At 45.0% G+C, this 21,984-nt stretch overlaps 1 non-coding gene across 1 annotated transcript; it reads left to right on the forward strand.

The window, feature by feature from the left end:
• Positions 1-20,996: 20,996 nt before the first annotated feature.
• On the forward strand, positions 20,997-21,071 carry trnat-ugu (transfer RNA threonine (anticodon UGU)). Its single transcript has one exon. It is a non-coding gene; the product is annotated as a tRNA-Thr (tRNA).
• The last annotated feature ends 913 nt before the right edge of the window (positions 21,072-21,984 follow it).

The following is a 21,984-nucleotide window of genomic DNA, read 5'->3' on the forward strand; positions in this document are numbered from 1 at the left end:
ATGTCACTCTCCCTGTTTCTTTCCCACTATCCCCTACTACCTCTTTCAGTCTCTATTTTTCGGTCCCTCACACTCTGTCTCTCTCTCTCACCTTTGTCTGTCTTCTTCACACTCTCGCTTTCTCTGTTTGTCTCTCTCCCTGCTTCATCTCTATCTCTGCCGCTCTCTCTTTCTCTGCTCTATGTTTCTCTTTCTTTCTGTGTCTCTTTGTGTCTCTCTTTGTGTCTCTCCCTCTTGTCTGTCTCTTTTTTCCCTCTCTCTATCCCTCTGTCCTTCCATGTTGTCTCTCTGTCTTCCTCTGTGTCTTTCCTGCTGTATCTCTCTGACTCTCTCTCTCTGTCTTCTCCTGTCTTTCCTATTTTCTCTCTCTGCTCTCTGATTTTCTCTCCGTTTCTCTGTCCCTCTCCCCTTCTCTCTGCCTCTCTCTCACTTGCTCTCGGTTTCTATCTCAATGTCTCTCTCAGTCTCCCTGTCTCGATCTTTCACTGTCTCCCGCTCTGTCTATATTTTCCTCTGTATCATTCATTTCCTGTCTTTCTTTTTTCTGTTTATCTCTCTCTATCTTTCACTCATTCTCTCTCTATCTTTCACTCATTCTCTCTCTATCTCTCTGTCTTTCTCTCTGCCCTTCTCTTCCGCTTTGTTTCTCTCTCCCTCTCTCTCACTCTCTCCCACTCTGTTTCCCTCTCTGTCTCTTTCTATCACTCCTGGTCAGCAGTGTCCCCTGCTGGTAGGTGCTGACACTGTGTGTCTGGGCTGAGAGACCCCTTGGGCAGAGGTACCAGTGATGCAGCCCGGGTCTGTGGAGCACGAACCTCAGTGACAGTCTGTAACTGCGGAGATGATGGGGGGGGGGAGAGAAAGAAAGGAGAAATCAATGTAAATGAATCACTAATGTTACCAGAGTTACTGTTAAATGAGGAGGGTCAATGCTGGCTGCATTTCACCAACAGGCCTCTAGGGGGAGTGGGGATGTTTTAGACAATGGCGCCCCCTCCTGGTAGCAGGCAGTATTGCAGCTCAATATTCCTAGAATGATACAGCACAGGAGGAGGCTATTCGGCCCATCGTGCCTGTGCCGGCTCTTTGAAACTGCTCTGCAGTTAGACCCACTCCACTGCTATTTCTGTAAATTTCCCCCTTTCAAGTATTTATCCAATTCCCTTTTATAAGTTACTATTGAATCTACTTCCTCCGCCCTTTCAAGCAGTGAATTCCAGATCATAATAACTCACTGTGTAAAAAAATTCTCATCATCTCCCCTCTGGTTCTTTTGCCAATTATCTTAAATCTGTGTCCTCTGGTAACCGACGCTCCTGCCAGTGGAAACAGTTTCTCCTCATTTAATCCATCAAAACCCCTTGTAATTATATACACCCCGATTAAATCTCCACTTCACCTTCTCTGCTCTAAGGTGAACAACCCCAACTTCTCCAGGCTCTCCACATAAATTAAGTCCCTCATACCTGGTACCATTCTGATCAATCTCCTCTGCACCCTCTCCCAGACCTTGACATCCATCCTGAAGTGTGGTGCCCAAGAAGTGGAGACAATTCTCCAGCTGAGGCCTAACCCAGTGATTGATAAATGTGTCACATAACATTATTATATAAATGTAACCAGTTCAGTGTGTAATATCCACCAAACACGCTAACACCTGGACTCAGAAGGTGACCAACGAGAAAGTTTCCTTGACAATATTTCCTGTCCCAGCATCGACAGTGTTGGAACTGTGGAGTCAGCTTGTGTGAGCAAAGTTCAGTGGAAGACCAGCTCTCTCTGCTGGATGAGGAGATCCCAGACAGACTGAAGACTGCGATCGTCTCTCTGAGATGCCAAGGATACGAAGCAGAGTGAATCCTGAGAGATTTCTGTAAGAGCTCTTGAACAAGTTTGGAGGAAAGATCACATGTAGTCCTCAGGTGAAAGAAAGGAAGAACTTGCATTTATGTAGCACCTTTCACGACCCCAGGGACTGCCAAAGCATTTTGCAGCCAATGAAGCAGGTTTGAAGTTTAGTTATTGCTGTAATGTCGGAATCACGGCAGCCAATTTGTGCACAGCAAGCTCCCACAAACAGAAATGAGATGAATGAACAGATAATCTGTTTTAGAAAAGCAAAATACTGCGGCAGACTGTAAATCTGAAATAAAAACATAAAATGCTGGAAATACTCGGCAGGTCAGGCAGCATCTGTGGAGAGAGAAACAGAGTTAACCTTTCAGGTCGATGACCCTTCGTCAGAACAGAATCTGTTTTAGATGTTGGTTGAGGGATAAATATCAGCCCAGGGCACCAGGGAGAGCTCCTCTGTTCTTCTGAAATTTACTGTGGGATCTTTTAACATCCACCTGGGCAGGGGAGGGGGGCTAGCAGACGAGGCCCTCGGGTTTAACGTCTCATCCCAAAGACAGCACCTCCGACAGTGCAGCACTCCCTCAGTACTGACACAGGGGAGTATCAGCCTGGATTATGAGGCTCAAGTCTCTGGAGTGGGGCTCAAATCCATGACCTCCTGACTCGGCGGCGGGAGAGCGACCAACTGAGCTGGGTGAAAGAGCGGGGTGTAATTGGCAGGAGTGAAGATTGAATCCACATTTAAAAGTCATCCGTTCTCTCCTGTTCCCATTTAACAGGTTAGTGTCTCGTGCCCTTGAAACTGGGCATAGGTAGAGGGAGAAACACTGGAACAAGTATTTTAAAGTGAGATGATATCAATCGATAGGCACATGCTGGTTTAAATGCTGGATATGTTGTGTAAATGTGGGAATTTTCGATTACAAGAAAGCTACTTTAAATAGGTACAAACTATTTTAATTCATACATGATTTTAAATTATTCAACCACTGTTTAAATTTGGAGTTGTTTTCTGAAATTTAAGACATGCCATTTGAATTTATAGATAAGTTACAGTAAATTACACACGCACACACACATATTTGTATATAAGAACATAATAAATAGGAGCAGGAGTAGGCCAATCGGCCCCTTGAGCCTGCTCCACCATTCAATAAGGTCATGGCTGATCTGATCCTAACCTCCAATCTACTATCACTCTACGTCCCTCCCGAACCCATGTGATCTCCCGGGAGAGGCGAAAAACCAGATAAAAACCCAATGGCCAATTTGAGAGAAAAAAATCAGGGAAATTCCTCTCCGGCCCATCTAGTCAATCGAAACTCGTCCAGGAGATCACTGTCCTATATTTTCTACAGTATTTACCTTCTGTAAAAGGTGATCTCCACCCCAGCCAGGAACAGGAATAGAACCATCTCCTGAAATCTAACACGTAATTAGAACACAAGAAGTAGGAGCAGAACCAGGCTACATGGCCCCTGGGCCCGCTCCGTTAGCCACAGGGCCATTACCGATCCGAACCGAGACTCATGTCCAATTGGCTGCCTGCTCCCCGTAACCCCTAATTCCCTTTACTTCTAAGAAACTGTCTATTTCTGTTTTAAATTTATTTAATGATGTAGCTTCCACAGCTTTCTGGGGCAGCAAATTCCACAGACTGACTACCCTCTGAGTGAAGAAGATTCTCCTCATCTCAGTTTTGAAACAGCAGCCCCTTATTCTAAGATCATGCCCCCTAGTTCTAGTTTCACCCATCATTGGGAACATCCTCACCACATCCACCCGATCAAGCCCCTTCACAATCTTATGTTTCAATAAGATCGTCTCTCATTCTTCTGAACTCCAATGAGTAGAGTCCCAATCTACTCAACCTCTCCTCATATGTCCACCCCCTCATCCCCGCGATTAACCGAGTGAACCTTCTTTGTACTGCCTCGAGAGCATGTATGTCTTTTCTTAAGTATGGACACCAAAACTGTATGCAGTATTCCAGGTGCGGTCTCACCAATACCTTGTACAACTGCAACAATATCTCCCTATTTTTTCCCCCTAGCAATAAAAGCCAACATTCCATAGGCCTTCTTGATCACTTGCTGCACCTGCATACTAACTTTGAGTTTCGTGCACCAGGACCGCCAGATCCCTTTGCACTACAGTACTTTCCAGTTTCTTGCCAATAAGATAACTTTCTCTATTATTTTTCCTGCCAAAGTGCATAACCTCACACTTTCCAGTATTGTATTCCATCTGCCAAATCTCTGCCCATTTACTTAGCCTGTCTATGTCCCTTTGCAGGTTTTTTATGTCCTCCTCACTCAGTACCTTCCTTCCCATCTTTGTATCATCTGCAAACTTTGATATGTTACACTCTTTCCCCTCCTCCAAATCGTTAATATAGATTGTAAAGATTTGGGGTCCCAGCACTGACCCGTGCGGAACACCACTAGTTACTGATTGCCAGTCTGAGAACGAACCATTTATCCCAACTCTCTGCTTTCTTTTAGATAGCCAATCCTCCACCCATGCCAGAATATTACCCCCAATCCCATGATTTTTTATCTTGAGCAATAATCTTTTGTGTGGCACCTTGTCAAATGCCTTTTGGAAGTTTAGATACACTACATCCACTGGTTCCGCTTTATCCACCATGTATGTTACTTCCTCAAAGAACTCAAGCAAATTTGTCAAACATGACTTCCCCTTCATAAAACCATGCTGACTTTGTCCTATTAAATTATGTTTATCCAAATGTCCCGTTACTGTCTCCTTAATAATGGACTCTAAAATTTTACCAACCACAGATGTTAGGCTAACAGGTCTATAGATTCCAGCCTTCTGCCTACTACCCTTTTTAAATAAGGGTGTTACATTAGTAGTTTTCCAATCTGCCGGGACCTTTGCTGAGTCCAGGGAGTTTTGGAAAATTATTACCAATGCATCCATAATCCCTACCGCCACTTCACTCAAACCCTAGGATGTAAGCCATCAGGTCCAGGGGATTTATCCGCCTTGAGTCCCATTATTTTTCCAAGTACCACTTCCTTAGTGATTTTAATCGTATTTAGCTCCCCCCCACCCCAGAGCCCCCCGTTTGTCCAGTGTCGGGATACTCTTAGCGTCGTCTACCGTAAAGACTGATACAAAATAATTGTTCAGCGTTTTTGCCATCTCCATGTTTCCCACCATTAATTTCCCGGTCTCATCCTCTAAGGGACCAACATTTATTTTAGCCACCCTTTTCTTTTTATATAACTATAGAAACTTTTGCTATCTGTTTTTATATTTTTTGCTAATTTACTTTCATAATCTGTCTTCCCTTTCTTAATCAACCTTTTGGTTATTGTTCCTGTCTTTTGAAGACTTCCCAATCTTCTATCCTCCACTAGATTTGGCTACCTTATATGCCCTTGTTTTTAGTCGGATACTATCCTTAATTACTTTACTTAGCCAAGGATGGCTATCTTTACTTTTACACCCTTTTTTCCTCAGTGGAATATATATTTTTTGGAAGTTGTAAAATAACTCCTTAAATGTACACCACTGATCATGTACCGTCTTGCCCTTTAATCTATTTTCCCAGTCCACTCTAATCAATTCCACTCTCATACTTTCATAGTCTCCTTTATTGAAGCTCAGCACGCTTGTTTGAGATCCAACCTTCTCACCCTCTTATTGAATATGGAATTCAACCATGTTATGGTCACTCATTCCAAGGGGATCCTTTACTAGGACATTTTTAATTAATCCTGTCGCATTACACAGGACCAAATCTAAGGTTGCTTGCCCCCTGGTCGGTTCAGTTACATACTGCTCAAGAAACCCATCCCTAATGCACTCAATGAACTGATCTTCAAGGCTGCCCTGCCCAATTTGATTTGTCCAGTTAATATGATAGTTAAAATCCCCCATAATTATAGCTGTTCCCTTATTACAAGCCTCAACTATTTCCTGATTAATACTCCGTCCAACAGAGTTACAAATGTTCGGTGGCCTATAGACTATGCCCACTAGTGTTTTTCCCCTTATTATTCCGTATCTCCACCCAAACTGTTTCACTATCCTGATCCTTTGACCCAATATCATTTCTCTGTATTACAGTGATTCCTTCCTTTATTAACATAGCCACCACATCTCCCCTTCCTTCCTGCCTGTCCTTCCTGATTGTTAAATAACCTGGTATATTTAATTCCCAGTCATGGTCACCCTGCAGCCATGTTTCTGTAATGGCCACAAGATCATACCCATATGTAGTTATTTGTGCCGTTAACTCATCCATTTTTTGACGAATGCTATGTGCATTCAGAAAAAGAACTTTGAAATATGTTTTGTGACACTTAGTTCCTGCTTTTTCCCCTTTTACTACTTTACCTTTTACTCCATATCTTCTGTCCCTTCCTGACACGCTCTGTTTTTTAATTCCCCCACTGCTACCTAAGTCTATGACCTTCTCCGTAGCCATTTTTATTATTTGCTCTCTAGAAACGTCCCCCCAACTAATTAGTTTAAAGCCCTCTCTACAGCCCTAGTTATATGATTTGCCAGGATTCTAGTCCCAGCAATGGCCAAGTGAAGTCTGTCCGAACAGAACAGCTCCCTCTTGTCCCAGTACTGGTGCCAGTGCCCCAAGAAGCAAAACTCATTTTTACCACATCAGTCTTGGATCCACGCATTTAACTCTCTAATTTTATTTATCCTAGCCAAATTCGCTCGTGGCTCGGGTAATAATCCAAAGATTATTACCCTTCAGGTTCTGTTTTTTAATTTGACCCCCAGCTGTTCATACTCCTTTAAAAGGACCTTCTTCCTTGTCCTATCTACGTCGTTTGTACCAACATGTACTACGACAACTGGATCTTCCCCCTCCCGCTCCAAGTTTCTTTCCAGCCCAGAAGAAATGTCCTTAACCCTGGCACCGGGCAGACAACACAGACTTCGGGACTCCCGCTCTCGACTGCAGAGAACAGTATCTATCCCCCTAATGATAATATCCCCTACCACTACAAAATTTCTTTTTACTCCCCCCCACTTGAATGGCCCCCTGTTCCACGGTGCTGTGGCCAGGTTGCTCATCCTCCCAGCAGTCCCTGCTCCCGCCCTCACAGGGAGAAAGAATTTCGAAACTGTTTGACAAGAGCAAGGGCTGCGTCTCTTTCAAAACTACCTCCTGGATCCCCGTACCTGCCTCACTCGTAGTCACACCATCCTGTCCCTGACCACGGACTACATCTGAATTAATTAATTTCATAGGTGTGACTACCTCCTGAAACATAGAGTCCAGGCACTTCTCCCCCTCCTTGATGTGTTGCAGTGTCTGGAGCTCGGTCTCAAGCACCTCAATACGGAGCCGGAGTTCCTCTAGCAGCAAACACTTGTCGCAGATGTAATCACCGTGAGCCTCAATCAGGTCCACTGGCTCCCACATCTCGCAACAGTAACACATCACCTGCTCCATTCTATATAATTAATTACATTTCTTATTATTAGTTATGAAGATCCAGCCCGGATATAGATGATAATATCACACCACAATTGAATAGGACTTACCAACTTAAAGGTACAGAAGAGAAGGAAGAAAACCAACCAACCAGCTGATCACCAACCTCCTCCTTGAATACTGTCTGTGGGGCCTGTTTGGTTGACACGTCTCGCTGCTCCGCTCCTGCAGTACTGTCTAAGCCTGGGAGTGGGGAACAAAACAGAGCAAAAACACAACCTCACCTCCCACTTACCAAACTCTCGCTTGCACTCAATGCCACAGCACTCTGTGCTGCAGCACTAGTCCCGCCCCTTTTATACCCAGATTCTACTTCCGGTTTAAACTCCCCAGCAGTTTAATATACACTTAAAAAATTAAATTCACTTCAAATAATTAACTTTTTAACACACTAAAATTCACAAAATACACTTAAATTACTTTTCTCCCACTTACCAAACTCTCACTTGCACTCAATGCCACAGCACTCTGTGCAGCAGCACTAGTCCGCCCCTTTTATACGCGGATTCTACTTCCAGTTTAAACTCCCCAGCAGTTTAATATACACTTAAAAAATTAAACACACTTCAAATAATTAACTTTTTAACACACTAAAATACACAAAATACACTTAAATGACTTTTCTCCCACTTACCAAACTCTCGCTTGCAGTCAATGCCACAGCTGAGAACACAATATTGCATATAGACGCTATGTTGGGAGATAAGTAGACCCGCTTACATTGTACACAAGCTGTCTTAGATTATATACATGTCACTTGGATTTATATTTCAAATGTTGTGAGTTATAGATAGGCCATTTTATTCATACTGTTTTAAATTATATAAATGCTGATTTGAAGTATACATATGAAACATTGGTCTGTACTTTGCAGCCCCTATGGGTGGGTACGAGGTGCATGCGTGCCTGTAAGGACCACACAAGTTCCAGATTCAGGTGTGTGAAGCGCGTGCGTGAAAACCCGGAACTTGCAGATCCAACACACCCCCGGGAAAAGGGCATCTGCGGGCGGAGGGTTGGGCTATTTGCCAAAATTCTGCCCAGTGAATGCCCATGAACTTCTTATACCTGGTAAAAGCAGGCATAAGGCCCACTTTCACGTGCGTAAATGTTTAAAAAAAAATTAAATGATTTTTATCAATCATTTATATTTTAAACTGTCCCTCTTCATCCTGCTCGACCTGTCAGCGGGCTTTGATATGGTAAACCACACCAACCTTCTCCAACTCATCTCGTCTGTTGTCCAGCTGTGTGGGACTGCCCTGCCCGGTTCCACCTTTATCTCTCCTATCTTAGCCAGAGAATCACCTGCAATGACTTCTCTTCCCACCCCTGCATCATTTCCTCTGGTGTCCCCCAAGGATCTATCCTGGGCCCCTTCTATTTCTCATCTATATTCTGCCCCTCGGGAACATCATCTGAAAACACAACATCAGGTTCCACATGTACACTGATGACACCCAGCTCTACCTCACCACCACCTCACTCGACCACCTCCACTGCCTCTGATTTGTCACACTGCTTGTCCGACATCCAATACTGGTTGAGCAGAAAATTCCTCCAACTAAATATTTGGAAGACCAAAGTCATTGTCTTTGAGCCCCACCATAATTTCCGTTCCTTTCCCAGGCCACTGTGTGAGGCTGAGCCAGAGTGTTCGCAACCTTGAGATGAGCTTCCGACAAAACATCCGTTCTTCACCAAGACGGCCTACTTTCAGGTATTCAACACAAACCATCTCTGACCCTGCCTCAATTCAAACATTGCTGAAGCCCTCATCCATGAATTTGGCACCATTAGACTCCACTCTTCCCATGCTCTCCTGGCCAGCCTACCATTTTCCATCCTCCATAAATTTTAGCTCATGCAAAACTGTGCTCCCCATACCCTAACTTGCACCAAGTCCCAGTCACCCATCACCCCTGTGCTCACTGACCTCCATTGGCTCCCGGTCCAGAACCCTGGAACTTTAAATTCTCAATCCTGTTTTCAAATCCCTCCATGGCCTCAACACGCCCTATCTGCAATAAAATGTTAAGTAGGTTGAGGGACTCCCAGGCATCTAGCCTTTTTTGTGGCCTAGAGGAGTCCGTGCTCCATGTTTATATTCAATGTGTGAGGTTGCAGCCCCTGTTCCATTACTTAAAGAGGCTGCTCCTCGATTTTTGGTTGCACTTCAGTCCCACGCTCCTGATCTTCGGTCACCCAGTGCGGGGGGGAGCGGGCAGGTCGGAGGACCTCCTCGTGGGACTGCTCCTTGGTCTGGTTAAAGTGGCCATTAATAGGTCCAGGCAGCGGGCGGTCGGGGGGGTCATCTGGCCCGATTGCCTGCCTCTTTTCCATGGCAATGTTCGGGCCCGGGTGGCCCTGGAGATGGAGCACGCAGTGTCCGCCAGCACACCTGAGGCCTTCCGAGACCGGTGGGCACTGCGGGGACTGGAGTGCATCATCACCCCGGGTAATGTCATTATAATTTAATTTGATAAGATTTATTTAAAATTTCTATTAATTTACAGTTAATTGGGTCTAACCAAAAAGGACCACTCCCTATCCCTGTAAGCACTTCCAGCTCTAGAATTCCCCGAGATATCTCTGTTCCCACAATTCTGACTTGTTGAGCATCCCCGATTTTAATCGCTCATTCTTTGGTGGCCGTGCATTCAGCTGCCAAGGCCTGAAGCTCTGGAATTTCTTCGCGAACCTCTGACTCTTTATTTCTTCTCCCCTTACCCCATGTATTTGCCCCTTCCTCTCCCCTGGGTTTCTCCTCTCTTGCCCCCTGACTTTACACAGTCCGGTTCCCGCTTTAATGATCATCACTGAAATATTTGTGGAGAACAAATGCAGATTGGTGACCACTTTGCAGAACACCTCCATTCAGTCTGTAAGGGTGACCCGAGCTTCTGGTCACCTGTCATTTTAATTAACCACTCCATTCCCACTCGGGCATCACCATCCTTGACCTCTTGCATTGTTCCACAGAAGCTCAACGTAAACTCGAAGAACAGTACCTCATCTTCCGATTAGGCACTTTGCAGCCTTCCGGACTCAATATCGAATTCAACAATTTCAGGTCATAACCTCGGCCCCTGTTACATTTTTACTTATATTTTCTTCCACCCCTTTGTTTTGGATCTTCCCTTCCACCCACCCTTTCCTTTTTTTACTCTCTCCCACACGGCAGCTGTCTCCCAGACTGCCAGTACACTTCACACCTAATCTTGCCGTCTTTTGTCTCCACTGTCCTATTACCATCTCGTCTGGTTTTGAATACCTCTTAGTGTCTCTTTTACTTCTTTTACTTCTTTTGTTCTATCGCAGCCCTGCCTTCGATCTATTTTATTTCGTTTCCAGTTTGAAAAAGGGTTAGACCCGAAACTTCAATCTAATTACTCTCCACGGATGTTGCCTGGCCTGCTGAGTTTTTCCAGCATTTTCTTTTGTTATTTCAGATTTCCAGCATCTGCAGTATTTTGCTATCGCATCACTGAAATATAGTGCACAACCGTAATTCAAAGCGCGGCTTCACTTTAAGAGTGCTGTCCCGCCTCCGCTCTCTCATTGGTTCCGGTGACCAGCAGCAGCCCGACTCGCCCGTCCCTCACCGGAGAGTGACGCAATGACGTCCGGCGGGGAATGACGCAAGGATTCCGGGGGAGGGGGGAGATTAACCGCACGGCTGTGCTGCGATTTGTTGGAGCGCGGTGGCAGCTCTCAGCGATTGGTTGAACCTGCTGGTCCTCAGGAGGCGGGGTTTGGGTGGGAGGGAGCCGTGCTGTGATTGGTCTGTGGCAGCCCGGGCTGCGCTCTCATTGGCTGAGCCAGCTGGCGGTCAGACAGCAGTCGGAGGCTCCGATTGGTTTTGGAGCTGATTCGTTGACTCGGCTTCTGTCACCACAGAGGCTGCCTGAGCCGCTGAGTGTTGCCAGTGCTCACTTTGTTCAGCTCAGGTTGCAGCAGCCGCAGTGCTTGGCTGTAATGTCAGTGTTTAATTCACCGCCGCTTCTCTCCCAGCAATGTCCGCCTTGAAGAGGTTCTGCTGGTATCTCTGATGGGCGGGATTCCCCTTTGTCTCTTTGACCCTCTTTATCTCCATTGCTTTCTGTTCCCCTTCTGGTCTTTGATCAGGCATCTGCCAGACTGGCTCTCACAGCCCCATCGCCTCCCTCAGCAACTGTCTCCGGCTCCCACTTATTCCACTGGGATCCCCACTGAAATCCCCCACTTCGTGGCCCAGATCCACGCGGGATTACAGATATCGCCCAGATATTCAGCGTTCCTCCACCCATGGCTCTGGCCGCAGCCTGAGATCCGCGCTCCACACCAGGCGCTGCCACATGCACGCCCTCCACCTCTCCCTTCAGCAGCACCAACTCTATCTCAGAGCTGGCCTGGTTCACAGTCCCACTTCAACCTTTGCCTCATCCCCAGCTTTAACAGCAGAACATTTTATCTTCCTTTCAGGTGTCGAGGATCGCGAGCTTCAACAACTCTTGGACATCAATGTCCCTGGGGATGCTTCGTCCCCTTCGCTTTCCTCTGATCCCGATCACTTCTTCCAATCTCACCCCTTGCAGTGTTTTCACTATCCCCTCTGTCCTGCCCCTCTCTGACCCTGACCGATCAGTCCTCAGCAAAGTCCTGAGCTTCATCCCCTTACGAACCACCTCAACGGATTTCAAGACGTGAACAGGTTTTCATGACCAACATTTTTTATTCACGTTGTAAGGATTCATATCTGGATGCCGATGCAGAGACTGGAGCCTTAATCAAGCACCCGAGACCGCTCAGCCACACTTACAGTTGTTTTCAGTTTTGAAAACCTTTAGTGCTGATTGAAAGCTGCCTGTCTTGTTGATTGCCCTCTGAATCGAGGGCTTTGCGTTGAAAGACGGAAACAAAAGGAATTTTTAAGCACCATTTATGCAACCAGCTGGCCGAGTGGTTACATTATTGGATTGCCAATCCATTGGGCTCTGCGTGCATATGGAGTATAAAGTAGGGAAATGTGAGGTTATTCACTTGGGTAGGAAGAATAGAAAAACAGAATAAATTTTAAATGGTGAGAAACTTTCAAATGTTGGTGTTCAGAGAGATTTGGGTGTCCTCGAGCAAGAAACACAGAAAGCTAGCAAGCAATAAGGAAGGCAAATGCCATGTTGGCCTTTATTGCAAGGGGTTTGGAGTATAAGAGTAAGGAAGTCTGGCTACCAGGTACATGGCGTTGGTGAGACCGCACCTGGAGCACTGTGCACAGTTTTGGTTTCCTTATCTAAGGAAGGATATACTTGCCTTGGAGTCAGTGCCACGAAGGTTCACTAGATTGATTCCTGGGATGAGAGGGCTGTCCTATGATGAGAGATTGTGTAGAATGGGCCTAATACTCTCTGGAGCTTAGAAGAATGAGTGGTGATCTCATTAAAACATATAAGATTCTGAAGGGGTTTGATAGGGTAGATGCTGAGAGGTTATTTCCCCTGGCTGGAGTGTCTCGAGCTAGGGGCATAGTGTCAGTATAAGGAGTAGGCCATTTAAGACCGAGATGAGGAATTTCTTCACTCAGAGGGTTGTGAACCTTTGAAATTCGCTGCTCCAAAGGGCTGTGGATGTTGAGTCTTTGAATATATTCAAGGATGAGATAGATATATTTTTGGACTCAGGGGGAATCAAGGGATATGGAGATCGGGTGGGAAAGTGGAGTTGAGGTCGATGATCAGCCATGATCTTAATAAATGGCGGAGCAGGCTCGAGGGGCCGTAGGGCCTACTCCTGCTCTTCTTATGACCTTATGTTACATTCTCGCAGTTATTGCATTTAAGGTTTGACGTAATGTGTCCTTTATTCAATACACCACACGTCCTGAGTTTGAGTCCATTCGGAAGTTCCATTGGATAGTTTTGCATTGCTGGCTCACCTCTGTTTGCTCAAATCAGCAAATAGCTGATTGCCTCCCGAAGGTGCTGAGATTATGAGCTGTGAGCTGTGTGAAGTATCGATCAAAGTGCATAATAATGACCTGGTAAAACGAGTATCTCTCCACAGATGCTGCCTGACCTGCTGAGTGTTGCCAGCAGTTTATGGTTTTAATTTCGTGCTTAATTTTCCTGACAACACACAACTTGCCTCAAGGGCGCAGCTCCGAGCACAACTTTCTTGTGATCTTCTGACACACAAGATTGCTCTTTACTTTCCTACACATGCGCTTTAAAGTCTGCCGGTTCTGAACACAGCTTCCTGCGCTCCGAGCAATCAAAAGACCTTTCGCTCATTCCTCCTTCCTTTTCATTTCTCCTCTATTCTTCTCAATCGCCCCCTTCAACACACCTATTCAGATCAAGGCGGAATGTGAATAGTGTCACAACTTACCTCTGGCACTATTATTGCCCTTCTCTTCACTTGCTATGTTCAATGTGAATATTTTCTTCCCCATTCTGTTGCAGTTTTTACACTCTTGGTTTGCCTTCTGGTTTTGAAGCTGCCTGAATTCTGTGTCATTTACCATCATGGCCTAAAATCCCTTTTTCTCTTCTGGAGGAATTGTTTGTCGGTTCCTTTGAACCAGGCTGGACTGTAATGACTCTCAGTACCTTTGCTTTGCATGGGTACACGTTGATCCATTGCATTCAGAATCACCTCCTTGAAGGAACTCCACAGAACAACTACAGCAACAACCCCCACATCTAGTTTAAACACTCCCCACATTCCATTTGTCCTGCCTGTCAACAACTCAAACCCTTTGGTTTCGGTGGAATCCATCAGGTCTCTATTCGGAAAGCTGTAGCACAGTTTCATGGAACGAACCCCTGTTTCACTACAGCAAAGGCTCAGCCACGCTTGGTCTGCCTAATTCCCCTCTGTCTCTCTTGACTAGCACACGGCATGGGTAGTATTTCAGAAAGTGCTACAATTGACACAGTACTGGGGACGCCAGGTCAACGCTGGAGGGGTGTGTAAAACATGATTTGAAATTGGCTGGAGAGAAATGTGAGGTGACAGGTCTCGAGGGGCAGACTGAGGAGAGGGTCTATACATTGAATGGGGACATGTGAAAAAGAGCCAGAATAGTTAGGGATTCAGAAACACAAACCTCTCCGAAGGGTTACTTCCTCCTCGCCTGTTCTGAATTTTTGCCAGACACTTTTCAGGTTTAACATGGATGTTAGCGGGGGCGGGGAGGGGAGGGCTCGTGTCGTCACAGTCAAACCTTTGCCCGAACCAAACTCCCACAGTCACAGGATGAGAATGGCGGAGGCCGGCAGATTCCCCTTCACTGTCGGAACAATCATTCTTTTCACAATTAAGTGCACTTTTTCTGTTACTTTCGATTTACACACTCGGTTTTCATTGAACAGTGATTATTTATATCGGAACAATGTTGAAGGGATGTAGTGTGTTCATTGTCTCTACAATAACTCTGTGACCCATTGTAAGAATTAAAACACAAACCGCCCAGCGCGGGGCTCGAACAAACCGGACAGATATTTCCGGCCGGTTATCACAGTTGTTCAGAGCGTGGCGCTAATATCGCTAAGAAACATAGAGACATAGAAGATAGGAGCAGGAGTAGGCCATTCGGCCCCTCGAGCCTGTTCCACCATTTAATGAGATCATGGCTGATCATCCAAATTCAGTACCATGTCTCTGCTTTCTCCCCATATCCCTTGATCATTTTAGCCTTAAGACATATATCTAACTCCTTCTTGAATATATTTAATGAATTGGCCTGAACTTCCTCCTGTGGTTGAGAATTGCACAAGTTCATCACTCTCTGGGTGAAGAAATTCCTCCTCATTTCATTCCTAAATGGCTTACCCCTTATCCTTAGACTGTGACCTCTGGTTCTGGATTCCCCCGCCATCGGGAACATCCTTCCTGCACCTAATCTGTCCAGTCCTGTTATAATTTTATAAGTTTCAATGAGATCCCCTCTCATTCTTCTAAACTTTGGCGAATATAAGCCTAATCGACTCAATCTCTCGTCATACATCATTCCTGGCATCACATGTATCAGTCTGCTGAATCATCCTGCATTCCCTCCATGGCAAGAACATCCTTCCTCAGATAAGTCGAACAAAACTGCACACAACACTTAAGGTGTGGTCTCACCAAGGCCCTGTACAACTGCAGCAAGACATCCTTCTTCCTGTGCTCGTACCCTCTCGCTACGAAGGCCGACATACGATTTGCCTTCTTAACCGCCTGCTGCACCTGCATGCTTACCTTCAGCGACTGGTGCACAAGGACACCCATACTCGTTGCACTTCCCCTTCTCCCAATCTATTGCCATTCAGGTAATAATCTGCCTTCCTGTTTTTGACACCAACGTGAATAACCTCGCATTTATCCACTTTATATTGCATCTGCCATGCTTCTGCCCAATCACCCAACCTGTCCAAATCATACTGGAGTTTCTCGGCATCCTCCTCACAGCACACACGCCCACCCAGCTTTGTGTCGTCTGCAAACTTGGAGATATTACATCTAGTTCCCTCGTCTAGATCATTAATGTATATATTGTGAATAGCTGGGGTCCAAGGTCTGTTCCCTGCGGTACCCCACTAGTCACTGCCTGCCTCTCGGAAAAAGACCCATTTTTTCCAACTCGTTGCTTTCTTTCTGCCAACCAGTTCTTTATCCAAGTCAGTACCTTGCCCCCAATCCCATGTGCCTTAACTTCACACGCTAATCTCTTATGCGGGACCTTTTCGAAAGCCTTTTGAAGGTCCAAATACACCACATCCACTGGTTCTCCCTTATTGATATTACCAGTTACATCCTCAAAAAATCCCAGCAGATTAGTCATGCACGATTTACCTTTTGTAAATCCATGTTGACTTTGTCCACTCCTGTCACTGTTTTCCAAGGATCCTGCAAAACTGATGCCTTTTACGGGTTTAATTCCTGTACGGGTCGTCAGCAGTTTATTTCTTACTTCTTAGGTTTCTCCTGACATGAAATTCCAGACTTTACACAAAAACCTACACAAACTGTCAGGGGGAAATTATTTTGAGTAACATCCATTTCACCTTTGCACTGGGGCGGAGTAACACATCTTTTAGTTTATTTGTCTTTCTTTGGTTTGCTGATAAATGTTTAACTGGCGGCCTGCTCCCGTTAATGGTCAAAAGCAGTAACAGACAGACGGAGCATGTCTGACCCCTCCGAGATGTGTAAAATGCACCAGTTTAGAACAAATGCATCAAATCAAATGTTCACCTGGCACCGAGAGAGAATAAACCAGAGTAAAGGACAGAAGGAGGCAGAGAAATAAAAGCTAAATACGGACAATAGAAATAGTTCCCATCCTTGATGTCTCTCTCTATTCAAACCCAACCGTTCAGTGGTGGATAAGAGACTTCAGTTTAAATTGGTAAGTTCGAGAAAAGGACCCAAAGAAAGAGACACAAAATATCTAATAACCATCGAATCCCAACTGAGCTATTTCAGCCGCATATCAAAGCGAATTTCGTGTCATTCTTTTAAAGAAACTCTAATCCCTCCTGCTCTTTAATCATTTCGGGGGCATGGGATCCGACCAGATCTCGGAGCTCAGGTTATGTTAATGTCCTGCTGACGTGTGCTGGGGATCGCCTGTAAAATCAGGAGTAAAAGCAGCCGCCTAACGTGGGGCTGGAACCGACGACCCTGAGATTAAAAGTCACATGCTCTACCGACTTAGCTAGCCGGGCCTGTCTAGAACAGTGCTCCCTGTCTGTCTTTATCATTAAATCGAACAGCCAAAGCCCGATTGAAAGATGGATTCCTCTCACTGACTGATCATAAAACTCAGATATTCAGTTACTTCGCCTTCTAAAATTAGCCATGATCTCATTGAATGGCGGAGCAGGTTTGAAGGGCCGAATGGCCTACTCCTGCTCCTATTTCTTATGTTCTTAAACATTCACATCCATTTTGCTCAATATTTATTTCTCTCTTTTTTTATTCTGTTCGTGTTTTTCTTATAAGCGTTTCAATTACTTTATTTATTAGCAGGAAGAAATGAACAGAAGTGATTTACTGGAATGGTACCAGGGATGAGGGACTTCAGAATGTGGGGGACTGGAGAAGCTGGGGTTGTTCTCCTTAGAGCAGATGTTTTGACAGATCTGTTTAAATTCATGAACGGGTTTGATATCATAAATGAGGAGAAACAATTTTCCAATGGTTAAGGAGTCGGTGACCAGAGGACACAGATTGAAGGTGAAGATTGTTGAATTGAGGAGGCTCTATTTGGGTTTATATGGTAGAGTGGAGCAGTACTTGCCGTTGTGCGGTATTCAGGTGGGGAATATTTTTGTGATTTTGTCTGGAGGTGATTTATCGGCCCAGTTGATTTGCTACTTCCAGAAAACCAAGCCGCCCTCCATCCACAGCAGGTTTTCACTTCCGTCAGCTCATCTCCAAAACCCAGCTTTAAACAGCAATAAAAACACTGGACCACATGGTGGGTCATTCAACATCTGTGGAGACAACAGACACGTTTACTTTAGTGGTTTGGACCATACATAGGAAGACAGGAACAGGGGGAGGCCATTCAGCTCCTCGAGCCTGTCCCCCCATTCAATTATATCATGGCTGATGAACTCAACTCAATCTGTATCTTAACACAATCTACCCGCCTTGGTTCTATAGCCTTACCTATCATTTGACAGAACTGAATAAAGGAACAGTGAACAGGAGGGGATATATACAGAAAAGATAAATACAGCGAGGAATCTCGAATTATGGCTATTTTCCTTCCTTGCCTACATTAAAAAAGCGAAACAAACCAAACCAAGAAAAACACAGCTCATGTATTTATACAAAGGTTTTACCCGCCCCCAATAGCATCGCAAACAATGAATTATATCATCATCGCGTTAATTAGTTTCAAATATCTTCACATTTACCTTTCACTTCGCTCTCACAGCAATCTGAGTGCAGTATATTTATGGGAGAGTCTACAATATCAGGATGTCGAGACAGATGACAATGTAGCTTCAGAGCATTTGATTCTGACAAAACAATTCGTACGTGGAAAATATTTTTGTAAGGAGAGGCTAACATTGTTCATGTGAAATAGTTAGAGTACAATTTAATATTGCAGAACACAATGGATTAGTACTGCCATCGGTTTTACTGGTCGGTTTTAAGCCAGATTCAGAACAAGGAAGTAAAAGTTTCGCCCAGTGAGCTAAACAAATGCGCACCACTCCGCCGCTCTACCCCACAGTCCTACAAGATTTTCCATTCTGAATATGTATTATTAATTTGTGCCATGCCATGAGCTAAGTGCAGCATGTTTGGGAGGAGAAGCTGACCTTAGACAGAAGGATATGTAGGGAATTTGTTTTAATTCTCTTCACTCTTTAGGGTAATCAGAGCTAAGATCAACCAAGGCTTGATCTTCCCAACAATTGGTTTTATTAACATTATAATACGAGTTTTACAGAGAGAGATTTGTACAACCTTTAACTAGTGGTGCAACTCGAAACTCAGAGCAACCAGTTTTTTGCTGTCAGCTGTGGCTCAGTGGGTAGCACACTCGCTTCTCCCTCAGAAGGTTGTTGGTTTAGTTCTCACTCCAGGGATTTGAGCACATAAAGCTAGGCTGACACCCCAGTGCAGTGCTGAGGGAGCACGGCACTGTCGGAGGTACCGTCTTTTGGATGAGACGTTAAACCGAGACCCCGCCTGCTCTCTCAGGTGGACGGAAAAAATCCCATGGCAATATTTCGAAGAAGAGCAGGGAAGTTATCCCCGGAGTCCTGGCCAATAGTTATCTCTCGATTATCACATTGCTATTTGCGGGAGCTTGTTGTGTGAAAATTGGCTGCCTCGTTCCCCATATTACAACAATGACTTCATTGGCTGAAAAGCGCTCTGAGACGTTCAGTGTTCGTGATAGGTGCTACATAAATGCAAGTCTTTCTTTTTTTCGTAGTCGGAAAGATGAATTATGTGTTGGTGTTTATTTCTGGTCAGTCTTCACGATCTCCACTCGATTTGTCTGCCTCCTGGACTGTATTCTGCTTTATATTTTAGAATGGCTGTTCTTGTACCATTGCTGCTAACAGAAACAAGCCTTCCAGTGAGTTTGCATTCTCTCTCTCCCATGGTTACACAGACTGATGCTACCGGACAGCACCGACTGTATGCGAAGGTTCCTCAGAGACTCTCGAGGCCTCCTTATCTGGAGCTTCCAGACAATCTGCAGAAAACTTTTGGAATTAGGTCAGCAAACCCAGCTTGCCTTCTTGAAGTAAATAAGTGATCCAGGTCTCTCGCCAATCATTTAGTTTAGTTAAAACAGGTTTTGAAAATTCCAAAATCCATCCAGAGGGAGCAGATTGAAGAAAATAAATTATTTGAAATAATTTATTCCAACAATGAGAGAACACGCTGCAAGCAGTGTTTGAACCTGCGCGGGGAATCCCCAGTGGATTTCAAGTTCAAAGCACTTGGCCATCGCAGTTGCAAAAACACCACCTCCAACAAGTTAAATTTTCAAATCGCTGACCCTGTTTAGTATTGGCAATAATTTGCTGCAAATTCATCAAATCGCGAAGGTTCACAGCGATCATTATAATAATGGAAACATTCCGATATTTAACGGTATGTAAGATGTTGAGAACAGTATGGAATATTCTGCAGGGTAATGAAAATAAACAGCAGAAACATTGTGTTCTGCTCCCACATGACACAGATCAGCCACAGCCTCTGCTCCCTGCCCGCCGGCTGCAGAAACCTTGTCTCCAGATTACAAACTGATTCTAGGTCGGAGATAAATATTCAGGGTAGAGCCTAAACACAGCGGGTGGGATCAAATAATAAAGCAGTTATTTTAGACCAGAGACAGCGATAAATGTCCTATATTGCTCAAAGGAATCAATATATGAATATGACATTAAATGTGTTTAAATACAGTGGGGGATTTTATTACAGACCAGAGACAACATTAAATCTCATAAATTGCTCAAAACAAGCAATGTATGAATATGACATTAAATGTGTTTAAATACAGTGGGGGGAACAAATGCACATTCCGGGCCAATAGTTTCCAAGTTGACCTTTCCTGTGTCTCTCTTGCCTCTCTCTCCCCTTCCTCCCACACGCAGCCGGTTTTTAAACCTTGTTTTAAATCTGCTGCTTGCTGGGCCAGTGCATTCCACAGTCTCACAACCCTTTCTACAAATACCCTTTCAGTGCTTGACTTCTCTGTTTATTAGTTATGAATCACCTTGAGGCGCAATGGTGGCGTTTGTGACGTCAGATTAAAAGGCGGCCTATTGGAAACACATTGGGGGTCAAAGTTTATATTGCACAGAATTGAACCTAAATCATTCAAGATGGAATATTGTATATTCTGCGTCACAATAAACAATATCTTGTCAGAAATGTTGGCTCATTAGTTCCCCAGTGTCAGAGGAAGGATTGTCTGATCCCCTCATTTATTTCATGTAAGACACAAACACAGGTATTCATTCAGAATCAACTCACAGACTGACACTGAGCTAAACGCAGAGAGAGATACAGACAGCATCGGGATACATGGTGGAATAGACAAGAGAGATGGATCAATACAAAGCGGCCTCAAACTCCAACAGGCAGTGACAGGTAGCTGATAGATATAAGTGAGTGGAGGCGGGAAATTGTAACGTAAACTGGCTCCGTGGCTTAGTTGGTCAAAGCGCCTGTCTTGTAAACAGGAAATCCTGGGTTCGACTCCTAGCGTGGGCCTTTTCCTTTGTGCCATTGACCCTTCAGGGGTGAGCTTCTTCGCATGTGGAAGGGCCACAATTCTTTTAAATGTAACTGCGGTTGCACTAGTTCCCATTCTGGATTAAGGCTCCAGTCGCTGCGGGGCGTGGGGCGATTTCCACCCCTATCAGAATTTGTGCCCGTGCTGATTTTGGTCTTTTCACCGAAAATCCATCTTTTCTAAACAGTGCCATGCGTGACTTTACTGTGGTCAGAACAAAACCACTGCAGCTGGTGTGTGGCGCCGTGATCGTTAGTGGTCAGTACTCTGCGTTGTGGCTGCAGCAACCTCGGTTCAAATTCGAGTCACAGCACAGTTTGTTTTGTTTTCTGTTTCACTGCTGCCCCTGCTGAGAGAAAGCAGCGAGAAATCAATCTTTACTACATGAAACAGCATTTTTTGTTGGCGGCGAAAATCTGCTCACTCCTTCAAAACCCCGTGCTCTCACATGCCTGAGCTTGATGCTCCATAATTCAATCCCGCCTCTTCTCCCAGCTTTGCCTGCTTCCATTTCATTGTCACTTTCCTGCGGTATTGCCTTAATCTAACATTCACTTTCACCTACTTCCACCGTTAAGTTTGCTCTACTCCAACCGCTGTTCCTGGGGGCACATGTCCCATTCGCAACAATCTGATTGGGGCTTTGAAACCAGTCGATACATTTAGACCCGCGGGACAGCTCGACAGACAAGCGCTGCGAAAGCAGGGCCGGCCTTCGGAAGCAAAATAGCCGGATTGCCCCCGAAATTTCCTTGGCCTGATGGATAAGGCATCTGACTTCTCCGCTCATGGTAATCGGGGTTGTTGTCAGTCACGGATCATTCTGTGTCTGTTTAAACCGAGAGTGTTCACAGTCCCGCATCATTTTGTGTCTGTTTAAATTGGGTGTGCT

The sequence above is a fragment of the Somniosus microcephalus genome, unplaced genomic scaffold, assembly GCF_052327205.1.
Source record: "Somniosus microcephalus isolate GS21.2 unplaced genomic scaffold, FLI_Smic_1.0 unresolved_chr1, whole genome shotgun sequence".
Lineage (NCBI taxonomy): Eukaryota > Metazoa > Chordata > Chondrichthyes > Squaliformes > Somniosidae > Somniosus > Somniosus microcephalus.